Source organism: Vespula pensylvanica, chromosome 12 (assembly GCF_014466175.1).
Source record: "Vespula pensylvanica isolate Volc-1 chromosome 12, ASM1446617v1, whole genome shotgun sequence".
Lineage (NCBI taxonomy): Eukaryota > Metazoa > Arthropoda > Insecta > Hymenoptera > Vespidae > Vespula > Vespula pensylvanica.
The window spans coordinates 3539083-3561159 of NC_057696.1; the positions used below are offsets into that span (position 1 = coordinate 3539083).

Genomic DNA, 22077 nt, shown 5'->3' on the forward strand with positions numbered 1-22077 from the left:
AAAAAAAAAAGTAGAAAAAAGGAAGCTACATTTTTTTAAAGCTCCTCTCGCAAAGTAGATAAATTTTTGTCTTTTAAAACAAAAAGAAGAAAAAGGAGAATACTTTTTGTAAAGCTTCTCTGCGCGAAAGAGATAAATTTTTGTCTCTTCGTGAGGGAAAAAAAGAGAGAGAGGAAAAAAAAAAAAAAAGAAATGAAAAGGAAAAAGATAAAACTGTCTTTTCTTTTCTTTTTTTTTTTTTTTTCTTTTTTAAGCATTCTCCCGAAAGATAAATTATATATTATGACGAGGTTTAAATAGATTGACACAAGCAGCGCAACGTGTGGTCCCGTTTAAGAAGGTTTTAACTCAAAGGAAAATACACTCTCTTTGGCGATTTCTCTGTGTTCATAACTACGCAAAGAGCTCGCGACAACTCTCGATTTTCCTAACTGTCTTTCGGAGTCTCTCTCTCTCTCTCTCTCTAAAAGTCATCGTTATCGTTCTTCTCTCTCTCTCTCTCTCTCTCTCTCTCTTTCTCTCTCTTTCACTTTGGTAACACTCGACATCATAGACGGAAATGAAGATCGACGAGCCAACGTCACGCTTTGACGTACCACCATGGCAATTACCAACGTTTCACTGAGACATTTTTTCTTTTTTTTTTATTTTATCTTCTTCTTTTCTTCTTTTTTTTTCATCTTCTCGAATCTCACCGGACGCATCATCATCATCATCATCATCATCATCATTATTATTATTATTATTATTATTATTATTATTATTATTATTATTATTATTTCTTTTCTTCTTTTTTTCACGAAGAAAAATCATTTTTTGATATCGCCAATAAATAACGACAAATATATTTGCTTCCTTCGTTTCGAATATACATTCGACAAAAGTTATCCGAAGCTCCATGTTAATTTTTTATACTTCAATAACAAGTACGGAATGAACTGGTTTATTATTGTCCGGTATAAACGGATGGTACATATATATATGTATACACACACGTACACGCATATATATATATATATATATATATGTATGTACTGATACAGAAGGTAACGTTATAACCACCATGGAGATAGAAAATGAGTACGGAGAGTCCCATCATCTGGTGACGACTCCCTCGAGATAGATTCTACCGCACAGTACTGTCCTTCCCATAACGTAACCATACTGCTGCACTGATACATTCAATCGCAGTGGTTCTCATATATCGACCTTAAGAAAATTGATGACGTATAGTACGATGCCATATAGTACGATTCCGATTTGTTTATAATTCTTTCTTTTTTTCCTTTTTCTCTCTTTTTCTTTTTCTTTTCTTTTCTTTTTTTCTTTTTTTTTTTTTTTGTTCTCACTTATTATCCCCAGATACAAAATCATTCCTCGATAATCTTCATCGTTTTTCGAAGCTTCGTAATCGCCTATCAGATTGATTCTATCGACTCGTTTAATTAGTTTACACATTTACGAGAAAGAAGTTTAGCCTAGTTAGGAAATGAAATTAAAAGCGATAAACCGATATCGACGAGCTTTCCCGATAACTTACCTCAAAGAGAAAACTTTGCTTTCCTGGCTTGGCATAGCTTGATATGATACGATCATAATCGTAGTTGGGATACTTTGAATTTTAAAAGACGATTTATATTAAAGTCTATTAATTGATATATTAACTGGGTGTAACGTTAAGTGTAAGAAGATTTATATATATAAAAAAAAAAAAAAAAAAAAAAAAAGAAAGGAAAAAAGAAAAAGATAAATAAAACGAAATAAAATACATATGTATGCGTACAGAGAGACATGTTAGAAAATGTTTTGAATATTTGAAATATTGACACAAATTGTGAAAGAGAGAGAGAGATAGATAGATAGATAGATAGATAGATAGATAGAGAGACAGAAAATATATTCGAATTGGAAAAAGTGAATGCATAGTATGAGAGACGTGCATAGGAAAGGACGCCCACCAGGGAAAATTGATTTTCGCGGAGGAGGAAAAGAGGAAGAAAAGCTCTTGGGCTCTCTTTTTCGAGTAGCTGCCAAACGGTATGCGAATTCCGCATTAGTCGCAGTGTCGGCAGCTGCAGTTGGAACGAGCGATCGGTTAGGCCAGCCGTATCCGGGTCGCAATGCAACTATAATTTCTTCATTTGTTTAACTTACGTATATACATATACATATATATTTATATATATATTTTTTTTATTGTCATAATAATCTATAATTATCTTCTCACGAATGTCTTATTTCAAAAGAAAAGACGAAAAATAAAAAGAGAGAGAGAGAGAGAGAGAGAGAGAGAGAAGAAAAAGAAATGAAACATTGATTTAAAATTGAAAATCAATGTTAAAATTATTTGATTTTGAAATATTCATCGAGTTGATCTTAGAAGCAGTTAAAAAAAAAATTTAACGAGTAGGTCAATGATAGATTGTATGATCGAAATAATTTTTCTTTCTTTTTTTTTTTTATTTTTCTTTCTTCCTTTTTGCTTTTTAATCGCAATTATGTAGAATGTTGTAATTAGTCGATCGAATTTAATCTATAATAAGTTTCTAATTCCTCACTCGTTCGAATTCAGAGAAATAAGAAAAGTGCCAATTCGAGTTGGCACCGGTCCCTCCCAAAAGATTATCTTTAACCGTCCGGCAGTTTACTTATTACACGCATAACTCAAACGAAAACCGCGAATTAATCGCGAAAGATGAACGTACATGGTACCACCGTCGTAGCAGATAGATTTCTAAATATAACGAGCCTGGCTCGAAAACGAAACGAAACGAAACGATTTTCTCAAAACGGAAAAACGGATTAATGCTCGTGGAGAATTTTAATGGCGCGAGGTACTATTTCAAAAAGAATCACAAAAGAATAAAAATAAATAAGTAAATAAATAAAAAGAAAGGAAGATTTTATCGGGAAGCTCTATTGAGAGAAATTTTTATATCCGTTGAATTATGGCGATTTATTCGTCGGAGAAGGGGAGAGAGGGGAAACAAATTTTTTTTTCGTTTCTTTCGAATATTTTTTCATTGAAATGAATCTTGTCGGCTTATACGTTTGAACGCGATTGCGGATTTGTCGCTTAAGCTAAATGCAAATCGATTAATCGAGTCCGCGAATATATTTATCTGTGTATGTTTCTGTAAGATAAGTAAAAAGTCAATTTCTTTTTTAAATCACAAATATCGAGACATTTCCAATCGTTAAAAAAAGAAAAAAGAAAATCAATTTTTAAATTAGATAAATAAATAAAAGAAGAATTGTATTTCCTATATTTTCTTGCGTTTGTTACGTATCTGCATAAAAGTATTAAAGAAAGAAAAAAAAAAAAAAAGAAAAGAGAAAAGAAAAAAGAACAAAAAATTGTTAACATGGAGTAAAGAAAATTCTGTTGATTCTTCGAAAAATTATTTTCTACGAACGTTCACTATTCTTATCTCTCTCTCTCTCTCTCTCTTGTTCTCTCTCTTTCGAAATATCGAATTTCGATATTCGATGACGTCGTCGGTTCGACGTTGGTTTTGCAGATGCATTAAAAGCGAGCAGGTGGTTTTAACAACGTCAGCCTGCAACAACCCCTCTGAAGTAGTACCAGTATCTACCTACCTCCCCTTCGAATCACCTCACCCTCATTTACTCTTCCGAACCACCCACCCCTACTCTTTTACATCATTCTTACTCTCGCTCACCAACGGAAGAACTATTGGCGTGACCTCTCCTCTCATCTTCTCTTCTCTCTTCTTCTTCTCTCTTCTCGAGACTTTACGTATATTTCTACGAATATCGCTTAAGCATAGACGACACTCTCGAACAACTTTGTGAGTATCGACTTTCGATTAGAGAAACCAAGTAGAAGGAAGGTATTGATGCTACTGAGCGTGTTATTACTGCTCGTTGCATTACACTCGATGTTGTTACAAATCAAGGAAAAAGGATGGCTAGGAGAGAGGTTTTAAAAAAAGAGGACGAAAAGAAATGATGATTATTAACAGTAAATACTAGAACAGTGTTTATCTCTTTTTAGATTGTTAGATTGGACTAATGTTCTATCTTTTATTTTTTTGTTTTTTCTTTTTTCTTTTTACTCTTTCGTTCACAAACCTCTCTCTATCTTTCTCTATCAAAGAAAAAGAGATATAATTATTTAATCAACTATGTATTAATGATATTGAATTCCGAACAAAGCAAAGCAAAAGGAGAAAAAAAAAAGGAGAACAAAACAAAGACTACTTTCACCGAATTTAATATAGATCGAATCGATGGAAAACAATTAGTAAAATACATCGAGCTTGACGTATGACATTTACGTTATCCATATATTACAAAGGTAAAAGGATTATTAATCAAAAGAAAAACAGGGAATAATAATTGAGATTTATAATGAAAACAAGCTGGATCCATGGAAATGTATTGAATAAATAAATAGGTCCATACGATTTGAATGCATCTCTCGGTGAATGAATACAAAAAAAAAATATATATATGAAAAAGAAAGAGAAAGAGATAGAAAGGAGAAGAAAGGAAGGAGAAAGAAAGAGGAAGAAAGAAAAAAAAAAGAGATAGAAAATGAGAAAGAAAGAAAGAAACAAACAAACAAAGCAAAAGAAAAATGGAGAACGAGTTGAATGGAAATCGAGTGTGTATTATTTATTCACACCAAACGTGACTGGTTCGTTCGCATCAGGGCGCTTTTACTTAATTAACCGGCACCAGGTGTTGGTAACAGTGGCTAACTCTGCCTTCCAATTTCTCTCTCCCTCTTTCTCCCACTCTTTCTCTCTTTTATCTATCTTTCTTTATCTCTTTTCACTTTTCGTTTTTCCATTTCAACGTTTCAGAAGCTGAGTAGTTCTCGTTCATTTCTTTTTCCACATCTACTGCTACTATTACATACTACTACTATTATTACTATTATTATTATTCCTACCACTACCATTACTACTACTACTACTACTACTACTACTACTACTACTACTACTACTACTTAACAACGTATATGCATTTTCTTTTCTTATACATAGATCGTAACGAGAAGGCGAATGTGTCCATGAATGAAACTCGCGAGTCGTTACTCTTTCGTTCTTTCTTCCTCTCTCTCTCTCTCTCTCTCTCTCTCTCTCTCTCTCTCTCTCTCTCTCTCTCTCTCTCTCTCTCTCTCTCTCTCTCTCTCTCTCTGTCTCTGCCTCTGCCTCCGGAGTCATTCTACCTGAGAGCAAACGCAAGAGCATGCACGTATGGACCGCGAAAAGGAGGCAAACACGAGCTCGATGGTTTCTTCTTCGCGTGAAAAGAACACGGCTTGGCTTGGATGACTTGTTCGTACATCTCTTATATGTGGCTTTATATGTGTGTGTGTGTGTGTATACGCTCGTACGAACATATGTGTGTACATATGTGGATGATAGGAGGATAGAAAGGTGCTTTGAAGCGAGCAAAGGTAAAGATGAGTATAGGAGGATGGAGATAAACGCGGCCATCTCTTCTGCTAATCGAAAATTCAATGCGTCTTTCTTTGCTCCGGGCGAACAGCTATTTTCTCTCTCTCTCTCTCTCTCTCTCTCTATTTTTCTCTTTCTCTTCTTTTCGTTTTTTTCTATTTTACTTTTTTTTTTGTCTTGTACTCAATAGAAACTACATAGAAAATAATATTCTATATTCTATATTCTATATTCTCTCTCTCTCTCTCTCTCTCTCTCTCTCTCTCTCTCTCTCTCTTTCGTTCTCTTCTTTTCGTTTTTTCTATTTTACTTTTTTCTTTTTCTTTTTTTTTGTCGTGTTTTCAACCATCGAAACTACATAGAAAATAATATTCCAATCCGGATATGAAACTACGTTCTCTTTAATATTTTATATTTTTTATTGGACGTATATATATATATATATATATATATATATATATATATATATATAGATATGTTACAAAAAGATAAAGAATCGAATATTTTTCTCGTGAATTTTTTTCTAGTTATATTTTATATATATTTTTTTAGTTTTATGTATATATATATATATATATATATAATGTGTATATGTATGTATGTATGTATATATGTGACACAGAGGAGTGACGAGGAACAATTGTTATTTGAAATTTTCTCGTGAAAATGTTTCCGTATGTGCCCGACACAAGAGCGATTCCGTAGAGAAACTACAAATATATGTTATCAAGAATGAACGAAGGTCGCGTCGATATATAATATTTATTTTTTTCAAATTCGATAGATATTTATAATAGCGAAGTATATGAAACACTTGGTAGAGACTTAGTTTTTTTTCCTTTTCTGTTATTTTATTTTATTTTATTTTATTTTATTTTATTTTTTTTTTTTTAAAGAAATTTTATCGTGAAGTTTATACTGAGCGATATCGAGAAGAAGGATAGAAAAGAGAAAATCATTTCGTATTCGGAAATTTAATTTCTTACGAAGAAAATAAAAAGAATTCGTGTTCGATCGATATCAAGATTGAAAAAGAGAGAGACAGAGAGAGAGAGAGAGAGAGAGAGAGAGATAGAAAAGAAGAAAAAAATCAAAGGAAAGTACTTACTCTTGATAAGAATCGTTTTAATTGGCTGAATATTTTTACAGGACATCTTAGAAATGGTTCGCTTAGATAAGAAATTTGCATTTTAATAGTCAGGTCGGTAGTACGTTGTTAAGTATTATTGAAGCGCCACTTAATAAACGCAATCTGCAAAAAGCTCGATACCCTATTTCCTCTTTTCTCTCTCTCTTTCTCTATCTCTTTTATATTTTACTAGAATTCGTTCGATATTATTCCAGTGCTAACAAGTCCTTTATAAAAAGTCATATACCTATACGTCGTTAAGTTCCATCGCGTCTATCGTGAACGTTTTTAAACGTTTTTCCACACGATTTTACGATTTCCCATAATCCGTACTAAATTGACCTACGGATTTACCATTGCCTTTTTTTTTCACGACGTAATAAAAAAAAAAAAAAAAAAAAAAGAGAGAAAGAAAGAAAGAAAGAAGAGGTAAAAAAAAAGAAATCTTGAAATAGAAGTATTAATAAAAGTGTACTATTGTGCACCATCGTACAAGCAGACACACATCCGTGCGATTGAAAAAAAAAAAAAAAAAGGAAATAAAAATAGATACATAAAAAAAATGAATAAATAAAAAAAGAAATAAATAAAAACGTGTATAATTCGCGTATAAATCATATTGTCTATTGTATTTTGAATTCGTTCGTCGTTCAAAAATATAATCTTTTGTTCTAAGGATGGGTGGTTAGATAGGTTCGTAATCATTAAATTTCTGCAGTAATACACCTTTGACGCATGCGGCTACTTGAGGGCGCAAGAGACATGCGCATTGCTTACCTTCCACTTTGGCAAATAAAAAATTCGTCGGACGTACGGCTAACGAATGTGGGTCAACGGGTTGGTCAACAATCCTGAGGCTAACAACTTGTCTTCGTGCTGCTAAACCATTTGACTTTGGAAGTCGACAAAATTTGGAATTGTCAAAAATATTCGATATATTTTTCGACGGGAACTTTAGTGTGATGTATACTATATCTTGTCTTATTTGCATAGAAATTTCTATTGTTTTCATTCCTTTTTCTTTTTTCTTTCGACCTACATTCGTACGCAATAAAGTTTTCAATACATTCCGATAGAACTTCGTCGATCTTTCGAGTATCAAAATATTGGAGCATATCTTATTTTCTTTTTTCTTTCTCTTTTTTTAAACGACAAATTCAAATTGTACTTATAATCCGTGATAACATATCGTAATAATGAAAAACGTTGAAGTTATTGTACAATGAAAATTATATCGATTGATTTTGCATGGATACACACACACACACACACACACACGTATATATATATATATATATATATATATGTATATATATTTATCGATGAGTCTACTCGGTATCTTCGACAGCTGACAGACAGCAACCAACGACAAACTGTGTGCAGCGAGCATGAACGTTACGGCTGGTATCGCGAAACCATTGAGCTTATGTGTATATGTACGTGTACTATGCATCAAGCTGCAAGCTGTGAAACGTTGCATAAATATCGGCCTGTTCAACTACGACGTGTTTCCGCCTCTTCCTGCGAGAGATTTAGAACCCTAACGCAAAATCCACCTACGACATATTTCCCTATGTGGTTACCACCCTATACATGCGTACACATACACATATACATACGTACATATGTCCCTATCTCTCTCCCTCTATCTTTTTCTTTCTCTTTCTCCCTTTCTTTCTAGCTCGTTACTTTCTAATGGAAAAAAGGAATGTTCAAAGTTGTATAAAAAAAAAAAAAAAAAAAAAAGAGAGAGAGAGAGAGAACGTAGGAACCAGGTTGTACGATAACGAAAATATTTAATGATGGTGTTCAGTGGTTCTCACGTTCGATGAAATAAAAAGGTAAATAAATGGAGCAATGATGAATTTTTTATAAATTATAATAGCGAATAGATACGAATGCAGGGAAATCGTCGGTAATGTGCATCGGTCGAAGCGTTCTTTCGGTTGTTTCGAGAATAATATAACGACTCAAGGACGATTAAGGCTGTGTGTACCATAGTCGTTACCGTCGATTAAGTTTAACGACCTCGGTTACGTGCCGTTTCGAGAGAGAGAAAGAGAGAGAAAGAGAGAATGGCCAATATATCAGGACAGCCGTAGGATTTCCAGACGAATTCGCATTGGTTAAAAGACGGATATATCGTCAACGATTCACGATCCTTCTTCCTATTCTTCCTTAACGATGTAACATTTATTATCGACGAACTAGACGAGAAGAAAATTCCTTTTGCTTTGTTTTTTCTTTTCTCTTTTTTTTCTTTTTCTTTTTTTTTTTTCCTTTTGATTTTCTTCTCTTCCATTCACATAAATTACGTCTATAAACGACCGAAACGATTTCTGACAAGAGAAAATATCGTCGGATGAGAACCTACGGAACGGAAAGAAAAAGAAAAAGAAAGAAATATATATGAGTACGTATTTCGATGAAAAATATAGATGAAACGATCTTTGAATTATAAAAAAAAAAAAAAAAAAAAAAAGAAAGAAAAAAAGAAAGAAAGAAAGAAACGACGAATGATAATAAGACACCAATTGACCGACGTATCGAATTGTTTTACAAGAATAATATTTTTACGAACGATCAGAGGTCAACGAACCGCCATTGATTTTTGCGCTAAGCTTCCAAAAGAACTGATTTTTCATTCTGGTGAGAAAAATTGCAAAGGAAAAATGATTCTTTTTTTTTTTTAGCCTTGGGCATGAAAAAAGAGAAGGAGACAGAGAGAGAGAGAGAGAGAGAGAGAGAGAAGGGTCCCCGACAGTCTGCGTCGCGTCGGTTCGTTCTTTTTGTTTTCGAACAATTACAAGAGCGCGTAAACGCGTTCTCCTCCACCTCCTCTTCCTCCTCCTCCTCCTCCTCTTCTTCTTCATCCTCATTCTCCTCCTCCATCTCATTCTCCTCCTGTTGGTCGTCGTTCAGTAAAAAAGAAAGGAGGACGAGCCAAAGGCGAGATTCTCGGCTAGGACGAAAAAAAAGAAGAAAGAAAAAGAAAAGAGAGAGAGAGAGAGAGAGAAAGAAAAAAAAAAAGGTTAGAAGCCCTGGAGGCTTGTGTCGCCCATCGTGCCGCTCTTAAAATATTCATTTTTACGTCCCACCTCGTGAAAACCGAGGCCTCAGAGTCGATGGAAGGAGGATTTCTCGAGGGTCGTCAAACCAGGTAGCGGTTTCCTTGTTATCGAAATAGGTACGTCGAATAAAAGAGATTCTTGTTGTGCGTTGTGTATACAAGAAGAAAAAAAGAAAAAGAAAGGAGGACATTGAGCTACACACACACACACACACACACATATATATATAAAGAAAAATCATCCCTTATATATGTACAATTTATATACTATATATTATATATATACATATATATAAGGGATGATTTTATATGTATATATAAGGATTTTTTTTATAATCGAAGATTGATCAATAAACATTGTTTTTACAATATTTACCAGAAAGAAAGAAAAAGATTAATAAAAATATATTGATCCACCGTTACTTTATTATATTTCGTTTTTAAAATCGATTGAGAACCACTGATAGGGACCCACCACGCACCTGCATGCATATCGAAAGGTCTCCTCTACGCACAGACAACCCCCACCCTTATTCGACGTTAAAAGAGCATATACAGGGTGGTGAGACATTGGGACACAACACAAGCTGCGTGGTGGTCGCACGCTCTCTTGGCTACACCAATGGCGAACAAATAACCAACGAAAGTAAAAAGGGGGGAACGGATGGGGGGCACCCTTGTGTCGAAGATATATATCGAAGGGATATATATATATATATTTCGGAGTCTTTGTTCGACATTACAAACAAGCCAACCCTACTACCTTCTATTCTCTATCACCTACGGCTATCACTTAGGGCGTATACTTCTATCCACGTTATTTACACAGTAGGATTCAGTTGCATCTTTCTCTCTCTCTCTCTTTCTCTCTATTTCTTTCTATTTCTATCTCTATGTAATATATATATATATATATATATATATATATATATATATATATCCGTATCTTTCATTCACTTTTTTCTTTTCTTTTCTTTCCTTTTTATTTTTCTCTTTTTTTTTTCTTAAATTGAATTTGCCTATCTCCGATGTACTCGTTAAAATAGCAAATATATAAACAGCATACGCGTTTCTCCAAATCGACTTCAATTTCGATTTCTTTAGAAAATATTTTTCATTTCTTCTAATAAAAATTGATACGTAGTTTTTACGTTGATAAAGAAAGGAAAAAGAGAAATATCAATTAGAATATATTAAAATGATATATTTATATACGAGTATGGATATATTTCTCGATTAATCAGAATTAACATACATTCATAGATACATACATACATACATATATACATACATACATACATACATAGACAGATATATACACGCATACATTTATATATAGACATATGTAATTGTAGGACGTAAACAAAGATAAACGATACAAAGGATAAAAGGAAAATGATATAGAGAGTAATACAGACCGATCTCGATATCTCTCATCATTTTTTTTTTATCAACGACGAGACATAGATATCTCTCGTAAAAATACTTAATTTATATTTATCGTAAAACATGGAACATGAAATAAGAGATAAAATCTCAGCGAAGGTTCTCTGCATCCGTAGGAAATCGGTGATGTGCAACGAAAAGGAAAGGTCTACGCGAATTCTTTTGCACAGAGACACACGAGAGAGTGGGAGAGACTGTGTGTGTGTGTGCATGTGAGAGAGAGAGAGAGAGAGAAAGAGAGGGTGAAAAGAGGGGAGGGGAGATAACAAAGGTGCAAAGGGAGATAGATAAATCCAGGAATAAATCAGGCTCTGAGGATGGACCTCATTCTCTCTCTCTCTCTCTCTCTCTCTCTCTCTCCTCTGTGTCTCTCTCACTCTCTTTCGTACAATACGATTACCATCGCCATTCTTCACGAAAGTAATAGCGATCACTTGCTTCGTACACGAATTACTAACGATTAATCAAATTTTTGTTTTCTTTCTTTTTCTTTGTCCTCTTTTCTTCTTCATTTCTCTTGTACATCAGTTCTTTTAAATTCCTTCTCCTTGATAAACGCTTAAAGAATGTAATTCGAACTAACATTCGTAACAAACGGTATTTTATAATGCAAACGCAAAAAAAAAAAAGAAAGAAAGAAAAGGAGAAAGAGAGAGAACGTATTGTTGAAAAAAATTTGTTCGAGTAATTTTTTTTCTCGGTCCTATCATCGTTCGCAAAAAAAAAAAAAAATTCGCGTTGTAAAAAAAAATAAAAAAAAAAAAAGGAGATAGAGATGATAGAGAGAGAGAGAGAGAGAAAGACGAAATTACTTTTTTTGTTTCTTTAACAAAAAATTGGTGGATTAGTATCAGCAAGAATGTATAATCCAAAATCGATTTTATACGAAACGATCGTGAGACGCATAAGGGTGCTCCTCTACTTGTCGCACGCAGCAGACTCCTTCAAACTTTCCAAGAGGGAAATTAATCCATTAACAGCTCGCGTTCTAACTATCGGGAATTGGAAAGACTCGAAAGCGTTCGAAACTATGCGTTAACTATAGATACCGTAAATCGAACTCGTTTAATTGCATCATTCTTCTCTCTCTCTCTCTCTCTCTTTTTTTTTTTCAATCTCTTTAAATCAGTCGAAAATAAACTCGAAAGAGTCAGTTTAATACTTCCCTCTCGAATACATTTGATCACAATTACGAGTGCATTGTGTTTGCTTTCTTTCTTTCCTTCCTTCTTTTTTATTTTTATTTCTTTTCTTTTTTTTTTCCCCCTATTATCCTTATTCCTACGAGAACGAGAAGTTAAAGAAGAAATACTATTTCCTTTCTCTTCTCCTTCTCTATTTTCTTCTCTCTTTCTTTCTTTTTTTTTTTTTTTTTTGTTTTTATATATATATATATATATATATATATATAACTCTTCAAAAAAACTTATTGTCAGTAACGTAAAATATCTCCTTCCGGAAACAACCCCTCAGTCTCTCGAGATAAATTTATCGAAGCTAGTTGTTATCGTATCGGTGACTGACGATAACCACTACTACTACATAACCAACATCACCGATTTATCCTTTAACGTATTACGTGTGTAGATTGATAGCAAATGTTTCTCTCTCTTTCTCTCTCTCTTTCTGTCTCTCTACTTCGAAGCTAGCGTTATCTCGAAAATACCAGTGCAGCATTCGTAATTACGACGCGAGCTATAAATATCATCGTCGCTTAAATTTTCCTCGGCGCTCTCACAGCAAATTGGATTCCCCTATCTTTATATTTTATGGCGCGAAATAGGAAGACGTGATTCTCTCCCATGGCACGCGATTTTCTCAAACTTTATTACATAAATAGATGGATAGCGTTTGATCGATCGATCGATCGATCGATAATCAAAATTTTTTCTATGATTCTCTTCCAATTTTTTTTTTTTTTTCGTCACTCTAAAATATCCAACACGTGTATCGTTTATTTAAAAAAAAGTATTATACCGATGCATTATCATTGGTTACATATTATTTATATTTAAAAATACGCTACGTATCATTGTATTTAGATTTAATGAAATATCGAAGATTACAAAAAATCATATATATATATATATATATATGTGTGTGTGTGTATACATATACGTGTAATTTTTATCTTTGAAAATTTTCTAAATCATTAGATTCAACAATGCTCGTTTGAAGCGTCCAATTTTTATTATCCTTTATATTTGTATATCCCACTTGTACGAGTTTCCTAATCATTTTCTTTCAACCGAGCTATTACCTCGTGGCCTATTCAACTGTACTGCAATTTTACTTGAAAAATCTCTAAAGGGGAAGTTCTTAACGTGTTTTTTTTTTTTTTTTCTTATTCAGTCATACGTACGTAATATCTGTAATTCATTTCCCTCTCTCTCTCTCTCTCTCTCTCTCTTTTTCTCTTTCTCTACTTCAACAGGAATATCGTTAACATCCCTTTTCTTCATTTCCCTCAGACTTTATCATGCAACAAACATATCTGTATTTGCCCTCTTTCGAAAGTTCGTTAACGAGGTACACGATCATCATCATCACGGAGCATTGTTTCCTGCTACGAGTCTCGAGATTAGCCAATGAAAAGCCTTCCCACTCTCGAGCATCACTTCCCATTCGACGAGCCTACGTATTCCTTCGAGAGAAACGCACTTGACATATACACGACTGCCACGAAAGAGAAAAAGAGAGAGAGAGAGAGAGAGAGAGAGAGAGAGAGAGAGAAATATATAAAAGGAGAAAGAGAGAGAGAGATCTCACGTATACTCTTTTCCACATTTTTATATACCTTCTTTTATCTTTATGTTTCAATTAAATTTATCATAGACGTTTTCTTTTCTCTTTCTTTGTTGTTTATTTTTTTTTTTTTTTTTTTTTTTTTTTTAAATAAAAAATTTCAATCATTTTTAATCGAATCGATAGATGTTCGTTCGATTTCTATCGACAATTAATGAAATCGATCGTTAAAGGACATCGAATTTAATTAATTCCCCTACGTCAAACTAGACGGAAAAGGAGATAGACGTATTACGAACACATATATACTTAAAACACTCTCTAACTGAGAGACACGTTTACACGTACTTGAGACAGCCTTTCAACGTCTTTTACTTCAACGCATTTCGCACAACGGGAAATGTGCGTGTCTAACTCGTTAATTTCCATTTCGTCCTTCTAAACCCGACGTTGAATCGTAATTACTGTAATTTATGTACGAAATTGCAATCTTCTAACTGAGAGTAATCTCGTATTAGATAGAATGAAATGGAGAAAGACGCGGGTAGAGAAACAGACATAGAACAATGAATATCAATCAGAGCATGATTTACGAAGTAGTAATAGTAGTAGTATTAATAGTAGTAGTAGTAGTAGTACACAAAGAGGAAACGTTCTTGATCTCAAAACGTTTAAATGCGATTATTAACGACGAGGCCATTAGAAGTCGTCTAAATCCGCGATCATTATTCGATTAATAACAGAACTGAATATAATCCATCGTATCCTTCTAATCTCGATCTAACTCGATAGATAAATTTCCCTTGGAACTAGTTACTGACAGATAAACCAATAGAAAATGTCGATATCCATATATCGATGTAGACAATATATGTGTATCGAACGAATTATTCTAACCAACTTGATCAACAAATTAAATTACAATGGATTAAAATATTCTACTAGGGAAAAATTGATTCCCCTCTTTTTCTGTCCTTTTTTTTTTCTTCTCTTTTTTTTTTATGATATTACGATCGCACGATTTAATAATATCATACTACAATTCACTAATAACGTCTATTATATCCTATAAAATTCTTTATTAAACTCTAGATAGGATTAATCGAGACGATCATCACGTGATCGGTTTAATTAAAATCGATCGACAGCTGCTACGATCAGCCGGATGTGAATTTGGATCTCTCTCTCTCTCTCTCTCTCTCTCTTTCTCGATCTCTCTCGATCTTTCCATCTCTGTCTTTAAAAAGAATTCAAATAAATCCAAAAGAGTGTTCGAGAATTGGAAAGAAAATAATATTAAAAAAAAAAAAAGAAAGAGAGAGAGAGAGAGAGAGAAGTGAAAAAGAAAAGTTAGGGCACAAACGTTCGAACTAAATTGACAGCCAGTCCTACGATTCCCATGAAATTCCCTGGAGAATTTTCTAACAGAATCCTACGTGACCACCATCATCTTGTCTTTTACACATGACTCCCTCCTTCTCTCCTTTCTTTTTATCCTGAAAACTCGAAGGTGATCGAAAAAGGAACAAGAAATAGGACAAGGAAACGGAGTAATCGTTCCCTTCTGAGTTCTTTCTTACAGATCTTTGTGTAGACTAGAAAACTGAAAGAAGAGAGAGAGAGAGAGAGAGAGAGAGAGAGAGAGAGAGAGAGAGAGAGAGACAAAAAGAGAAAAAGAAAATCGCAATCGTAAAGTTAAAAGTCCCTTGAGCACTTTTACCCCATTGCTCTTACATTCTCTCTCTCTCTCTCTCCCCCACTTCGTCTTTCTCATTCACTTTCGTATCTGTCTTAAAGAACAAAAAATAGACTCGTTTACGAAGAAATTCCATTGAAAACCCCATGTTTATAATTTACCAAATAAAAGTACTTAGAAAAAAAGAAAAAAAGAAAAAAAGAAACAAACAAACAGACAAAAGATGTATGTGCGAACTCGAAACTCGCAAGTGATCGCAAGCTTGATAAAAATATAAAAATGAAGAATAAAAAAGTGTACGAAGAAACGAGAGAGACAGAAAAAGAGAGAGATAAAGAGAGGTAGACAGAAGTTTGATAGAATAAAAAATAAAAAATGAAAAAAGAAATAAACGATGAAACAATGACATTAATTTTCACGTTTAAAATAAGAGAGACAGAGTGAGTAAGAATGAAAGAGAAAGAGAGAGAGAGAGAGAGAGAGAGAGAGAGAGAGAGAGAGAGAGAGAGAGAAAGAGAAAGATACTCTTCGACGTAGGCATTTATTTTCGGCCAATTAGCGGCATTCCTCGACGCAAATATCTTCGTTGCGACTTGTTCGCGAGTTGCATAACACGGCGGGGAATGAGAAAATAGAAAGAAGAAGATAAGAAGAAGACAGAAGGGAAGGTGGAGATGTACAGGCACGCGACACCCTTCGGTCACAAAGCGTGGACCGATCTTTTCCGATCGAATGAATTGCATTCTCTATTCTCTTCTATTCTCTTCTATTTTCTATCTTTCATTTGTCTATTCCAATACCAATTTCATTTCAAACATACATACATACGTATGTCCAATCTAATTGGAATCGGATGAACACAAATACCTCTTTCTGTTTTTTGTTTTTGTTTTTGTTTTTGTTTTTTTTTTTTTTTTTGCTTTTTTTCTCTTTCTTTCTTTCTCTTACGAAGAAATAATTCGTTTTTTCTTTCTCCTTTTTCTATTGTTGTTTTTCTTTTTTTCTACTACATTTTTTTCCCTCCTTTCTTTTTTCGTTGTCGTTGAAAAGAAGACGGAGTATTTATATTATATTTATTTTCATTTGAATCGAAAGAATTGCAATCTCTCTCCCTTATTTCTTTTTTTTCGCTTTTTCTTTCTTTCTTTTTTTTTTTTTTTTCTTTTCTCCCGAAATGACTCCGTCGCTCGAATTTAACTATCGAAGGAAAATGAAAAAACAACGATGCAAATATATCTAGAGATATGTTTAGATACTTACGTTGAAATTTTTTGGGATATTATTAATCATATCTAACATACGATATCTCCGTTTATTAGCCCTTGCAAATCGACGAATTATTATTATTATTATTATTATTATTATTATTATTATTATTATTATTATTATTATTATTATTATTATTACCTTATTTTTATTTGATATAGATCAAATCAATTCTAACATTGTCTTCGTTTAAAAGGTTCTATAGTGTCAGTAAACTTGTAGTAACTCATGTTAAACAATCATTGTTAGTTTGTGATTCAAGAAAACTTTGCAAGCATGAAAAACCTTTTTTTTCTATTCTCTCTCTCTCTCTCTCTCTCTCTCTCTCTCTCGCTCTCTCGCTATCTCTTTTAGCTTGTATCGTCTCAGCGCCGATTTCGTCGTTTATATTTAGCCGCGAGACACCGTCTGTCGGTGACATTGGCGACATTTTTGAAATTCACCGAATACTTTCACGTCTGGCGTGTTTGCTAATCTCACTTTAGAGAGATGGGAAAGGAAAGGTAGAGGAGAAGGGGTGTAGATGAGAAAAAGGGATAGTTTGGCGAGAGAGAGAGAGAGAGAAAGAAAGAGGGCGAAGAGAAAAGTAGAGAAGAGAAAAGGATTTCAACCTTCTTTTTTTTTTTTTTTTAATCGAGTTCTTTAGAAGCTCTTTTGGACTCGTAGAAAATTTCGTTGGTACGTGTATCTCCCTCTTTTCATCAAGGGATGACTCAATTATTTTCATGTAACAATTTTCTTTTTTTAAATACAAAGACAGCAGTATGCAACGTCGTTATTAATCATTATTATCGATCTGTTATTTAATTGTAATTTAATGTGATTAATTATACAATAAATTCGATTTAGAGATATGATAATTATTAATATTATTACTACGTATGTATGTGTATATACATAACATAAAAAACATTTTTTATGTTTCATCGTAAAAAAAAAAGAAATATGAAAATTGAGATCGCCCTATATAAAAGAGAACAACGCAACAATTATCACCAGGATTTATTCGATCTCATCCACCCACCCAACGAACAGGAATTGTCGTTTACAGTCCATTTCGGTCGACCACGAGACTATTATTCGCGTTTTGCGGTTAGCCTCTCTACTCTGAAAATTCGGTCAGTGAACCCACTTCTCTCTCTCTCTCTCTCTCTCTCTCTTTCTCTATCTATCTATCTATCTCTATCTCTATCTCTATCTCTATCTCTATCTCTATCTCTATCTCTTTTGGTAGACACAAAATATCTCTCGTCAGGCTATCCCTGCCAAGCTAATTACTAGCACCGTCGAAGAAAAGGAGCCATGGCATACTGATTGGGAGTAATTACTGTGACACGAGTCTAGACAAACTTAACATTCAATAACGAAGCATTCGTGCGAGACGCCCTTCTATTTCCAAGAAACCAACCCCTTTTACTAATTCCTTATAAACGCCTTTGCCGAACTCCGTTTGGAAAATTAATTATTATTTCTTGTTATTAATAACACGAGAAATATTTTAATGGATGAGTTAAATAACAAAACAGATATATATTTCTAAATATTTTCTATTTTAATTTAACAATCTTATAATTATAATTATATCATTAGTATATTCATCGAGGATTACTTCTATCATCGAAACCCCTATTATTATTATTATTATTATTATTATTATTATTATTATTATTATTAATTTATAATTTGCAAGAGTCATTTTTCTCAGGGATAAAAAAATAGTGGGATATTTAAAGAAAATTTTGGTAGGAAAATAAGGTAGGACTATCGATCACTTTAAAGCGCTCACGTATTAAAACGAGTTATCCGGCAATTTGAAATCTGGGAAAACTTCTGAGAAAAGGACAGAGAAAGTGAGAAAGAAAGAAAGAAAGAGAGAGAGAGAGAGAGAGAGAGAGAGAGAACTGAGAGAAGAGAAACTTCATAACGGGGCCGTTAGCGTTTCGAGTAGCTCGGCCTCGGTACTCGACCCGCTCAAATCTCTAGCGAGGACAGATTAATTATTAAGGAAGTACGAGATATGAGGGGTCTCTCCTTCACCCTCCATCCTCCATCCTCCATCTTCCATCCTCCATTCTCCACCCTTCACCCTCTTCCTCTTTCACTCTCACTCTCTCTTTCTCTCTCACTCTCTCTTTCTCTCTCTCTCTCTCTCTTTCTCTCTATCTGTTTCTCTCTCTGTTTTTCTCTTTCTCTCTCATTGAAACTCTTTTTCTCGCTTCCTCTTCTCCTTTTCCCCGCGAGACACGGTTGAAAATGGCGGAAAAGTTTAAGCGTCGAGTTCAAACGAGCTCCGTTAACCCTTTCTGCGTGCATGCAATTTTAAGCACAAAACGTACTCGTTATATATTCCTACGCTATGTTAAATAATCATTTAATTATCCATTTAGATATATTTATATTGATATATATATATATATATATATGTATGTATGTATGCATTTTATCGATTAATAATATCAAATTAATCAATAATAAAACTATGAAATTGTGCTTTTTCTATTTCGAAAGATGTAATGAATGAAATTTGTTTTCTTTTACTTTTTCAATCTTTCTATTCTCTTATTCTTTTCTTCATCAACGATTTCCTCTTAATTCGTTAAAAATGTTATTCGTGAAAAATCCATGTAACTTTATTTATTTATTTATTACTTGTATCTTCTATATATACGTCCGTATATAATTTAAATGCCTGAAGGTAATCATTATTTCGTTTTTTAAAATTCCAAACGAAATAAACATTATTTCGAAAGTTATTACGAGCATATAAAAAAAAAATCTTTACTTGAGATCGACGAAGAAGGAATTTTCTTTGTTTAATATTTTCTTTAATAACATTTTGAAACGTCCAATCTCTCGGTGAAATATCACAAACACAAATGGTCGTAGTGATGGTATCATCTCGTTAAGGCCGTTAAAGAGTGAGAGAACCCATCTCTCTCTCTCTCTCTCTCTCTCTCTCTCTCTCTCTCGGCGCCAAAACAGTGGTTTCGAATTACCCGTACTCTCTGCCAAGAAGCGATCCGTTAAATCACCGGCTGACTTTTCTCACCGCGCGAACGGCCCCGTCGAGCTCATTAGACGTCGTCGATTAACTTCTGTGGCTCTTCCATTACGCTGTAGTTACGAGATTTCATGCGTATGAGAAAACGCATGCCGGAAAGTTACGATATATATATATACATATATATATATATATATATATATATATATATATATATGCAAGGTTAAAAATGTAGAAATACTGTGCGCGAAGGTAAAAAGTCGATTGACGAAATTCTACGTAGACAAAACACATAATAATTCAACGTCAACTAAAAGCAAAGCCATTGATTAAGTTTAAACCCAAAAATAAATTGCACGATGATCTTTCGACGATGTTTGTCTACCCCAGAAATTCGTAAATGTCGTTTCGTGTTAACTGCGATAGTGGAAGAAGATTCATGCCAAATGTTTTTTAATCCCTTATCCTTTCTTCCTTTATTTCAATTTTTCTTTTCGCTATCTTCGTTTTCAAAGAAACTTGATTAATATGAAATAATTCAAACAAATGTTGTTTGAGCCCTTTATGGTTAATCCAATGACAGTAAATCTTCGCGTTGGAAAGTTTTGTGATTCCAAATAAGATCCGACAGTTTAACGCTCGCTTAACTCGGTTACATTTAACCAGCTTTGAAACTTCTCTTTCTCTCTCTCTCTCTCTCTCTCTTTTTATCTCTATCTATTTGTCTCTCTCTCTCTCTCTTTCTTCTAGTTCTTATTTGGAAGGTTTTACGTACGTTCACGTTTTACGGGTTAACGAATTTTGAGAATGGAGGGTAAAAACGACTCCCACGGCGAGTTGGAAGAAAATCGAAGAATGTGAAAAGGTGGTTGTTGGAAATGGTGGTGGTAGTGGTAGTAGTAGCGATGGTGCATGGTGGTGGTTGGTAAGTAGTGGCGCAACGACGATCTTCTCAGGGAATGGAAGAGAGAAAGAAAGACTAGGAGTTAAAATTTATCGTTGGGAACTTTTTATCCGAGTGATTCCATAGGGAGGATCCTATCGAGAAAGGACAAGCCCTTTTCTTCGATTACCGTGCACAGCCGGTCACCGCACCAAATTATCCAACTTTCTACGTCGTTCAATGTCTAATGACTTTCTCTCCCTTTTTCTTTTGAATTAAACTCGATTTATCTTTTCTTTTCTCTGTCTCTCTCTCTCTCTCTCTCTCTCTCTCTCTGTCTTTCTATCTCTATCTCTATCTCTCCATCTATCTTATCTATTAATTCTATTATTACAAAATTAACAAGTTTGTCGCTGATTAAAATCTTCTCGTTTCACGAGGGTAAGGGAGGATGAGTCGCAATTTTTTATTGAACGAATTTGAACTGAGAAATAAACAAACGAACCGAAAAAAAGAAAATAGTAAAGAAATGAAAGAGAATAGAAGAATTAACTAATATATACGAGTGAGTTAGCGGTATTATGTACTTTGGGATACGACCAACCCTTCCACCACCCCCTCCACAATTCGAAGAAGGGTACTTTGCTCCATAAGCCGGACGAACGAACGCTTTGAAGTTCTTGTGCACGAAGACCGAACATAGAGAAAGCGGACGAAGTAAATTTGATTTCATAGAAATTCTAAAGTGCAAAGCCGTCTCGACCGAGAAAGAGAGAGAGAGAGAGAGAGAGAGAGAGAGAGTGAGTGAGAATGGAGGATGAGTAAAAGAAAAAAGAAAAAGAAAGAAAAAAGAAAGATGAGCGAACGGGAAAGGGTAGAAATTACTTGCATGACCGACTACAAATGCAAAAACGCATCCCCCGTTGAAACTTCGTTAACGAGAGAACGTTACTCCGATCCTACTGAATTTAATGAATATTCAAAATGCATTCGAACACAATGGAAAATCTTTTAACTTCGTCGCTTTCATCTGAATATTTTTCTTTTTCTTTTTTTTTTTTTTTCCTTTTCATTTTTTATTCCGTCTTTTCTTTTGCTTTCTCTCCTCTCTCTCTCTCTCTCTCTCTCTCTCTCTCTCTCCCTTAGAAAGGTACAATAACGAGTTTGAGATTAAAGAAAACTTTTTTCTTCTTAATTTTCTTTTTTTTTCTTAATTTTTTTTTCCTTTTTCCTTTTTTTTTTTTTTTTCTTTTTCTTCATTCAATTCGATACGAAATAATTTTTGCGAAACTTCGTCTCGTTCGACGTATAACTTTATTTATTTATTTATTTATTTATTTATTTATTTTGTTTTTTTTTTTTTTTCTTAAGTAAATCGCACGTTTCTTTTCGAAACGATCGTCGACCAT

The 22077-nt window shown here is 33.8% G+C and overlaps 1 protein-coding gene across 11 annotated transcripts in view; it reads left to right on the top strand.

The window, feature by feature from the left end:
• LOC122633268 (stress-activated protein kinase JNK) overlaps positions 1–22077 on the top strand; it is a 156254-nt gene that overhangs the window by 117926 nt on the left and 16251 nt on the right. The window contains exon 3 of one of the 11 annotated variants that reach the window (XM_043820974.1): positions 19056–19061. The exons of the other annotated variants lie outside the window; for them this stretch is intronic. The gene's annotated coding sequence lies outside the window, so the exon portion shown is untranslated. The remainder of the gene's footprint in view (positions 1–19055; positions 19062–22077) is intronic. 11 annotated transcript variants of the gene reach the window in all.